The sequence below is a fragment of the Pteropus alecto genome, unplaced genomic scaffold (genome assembly GCF_000325575.1).
Source record: "Pteropus alecto unplaced genomic scaffold, ASM32557v1 scaffold131, whole genome shotgun sequence".
Classification (NCBI taxonomy): Eukaryota; Metazoa; Chordata; class Mammalia; order Chiroptera; family Pteropodidae; genus Pteropus; species Pteropus alecto.
Genome location: NW_006434709.1, coordinates 6,804,159 through 6,805,800, shown reverse-complemented (window position 1 = coordinate 6,805,800; position 1,642 = coordinate 6,804,159). Strand labels below are relative to the sequence as shown.

Genomic DNA, 1,642 nt, shown 5'->3' with positions numbered 1-1,642 from the left:
TTCTTATACCACTATGTAATATCTTTAAATAGAGAAAAAAAATCAAACAGTGGGAAAATACTTTATAAGTAAAATAAACACTGGCTATCATGAAACCAAGACAATTTCACAACATAATCCAAAGTAAAACATTAATAAAACAATGGATTGCAATTAGATAACGGACTTTCCTTGAATACCAAAATGTATTAGAAAGCCCATTTAGTTATCTTGCCACCGTCTGGTCATTTTGGTTCCTATTTTACCAGGAAGTGAAATATCTGTGTTTTCTCCCTATTTTCTTTACATCTAACCTGAGCATTAATAAAAACAGGTTCTCAATCAAAATTCGATTTCAACCTAGAAGTCTTATTTCCAAAAATCTAATCTTAGACTTAGAACAGCATCTTTTTTCTTCTATAGTATTACTTTATACCTTTTAAGGATCTATATAAGATAAAAATAATAAACTCAAAAGAAAGAAAACATCGTTGTAATCAGACTTTTGGAACAAAAGAGGCTTCTCGCTTAACAGATGAGGAAATGGAGGTCAAAAGGCTGAGACTGAGAATGTTTTAGTGGTGGCAGCGATTTTCAATTACGAGCCAGATTTAAGAATTCCAGTCTCATGTTCTTTGTAACACACTATAGGAAATGCTACAACAACAAATTACTAAAAAAGTAAAGAATTATGTTAAGTAGAATTACTTATTATTTGAATCCAAAGAATATCAGATTCCCCCTCTCCAAAGAAAAGGTAAGGCTTACCCTAAAGTAGGGAATATGAAGGTTCTCATTACTTACAAGAAAAAAGAATCTTGTAGGGAAGATTTTGCTTGGTAATAAGTATTTAATAACTTAGGAAATAATCAGTGTAGGTAATTTATTATTTTAAGTACTCTTTACCAGTTCACAAATCCAAGAGACAGTTTCCGTATTTGGTTACAAGAATGCCGTCTTTAAGAAAATATGTGGCTTGTTTTTGTGTATTCCTCCTTTATAAACATGCAAAAGCCTATTTCTATTCTTCCAAGTTTATCCTAACTTTGTAGTTAATTATGCACAGCAAAAGAAATGGTAAAGTGAGCAGACAGGACATATTTACAAAACATTAATATTTTTTGTCTATTACAAATTGAAAGTCAGACTCCTGACAGTTATTTTTTTTTTTTCTTTACAGATCCCTACAACAAGCATATATCAAAACAGTGAGCAAACTAAAAGCTTACATAAATGGCTCTGTCTTGATGATTAAACTGGCTCACTGATGCGTGCCAATGAGTGCTGCTCTGGTTTCAGGTGGTCAGCATATCTTCCTGGTTAATGGTATCCAGGGGAGAATTGCTCTCCTCTCTCTCTGATTCTGCATTGCCTGCCTGAGCTGCCTGCATTTTGCCCCAGTATGTTAGAGACTCCTTTAGTTACTCACTACTTGCTCCCAGAACTCAGAAGAGAGACCTGAATGAAAACATAAATTCAGAAGTTGTCAAAATGTAGTTAATAATTGGAAGAAAGGGTGTGTGTGAAATTTATGAGAGTATAGAGAGATGAGAAGGGAAGAAAGGGGAAGAGAAAGAAAGAGAAAAGAAAAGAAAGGAAGAAGGCCTGAGACTAGCCACAGATTCATACAACAAGCAAAATCAGCATACATCAACGAGCAAAC

At 33.7% G+C, this 1,642-nt stretch overlaps 1 long non-coding RNA gene across 1 annotated transcript in view; it reads left to right on the top strand.

Annotated features, from left to right (window-relative positions):
* The window catches only part of LOC112477899, a 10,066-nt gene extending 8,806 nt beyond the window's left edge, over positions 1 to 1,260 (top strand). Inside the window, exon 3 of the long non-coding RNA XR_003045654.1 lies at positions 1,160 to 1,260. This is a non-coding gene — a long non-coding RNA (uncharacterized LOC112477899). The remainder of the gene's footprint in view (positions 1 to 1,159) is intronic.
* Positions 1,261 to 1,642: the final 382 nt, after the last annotated feature.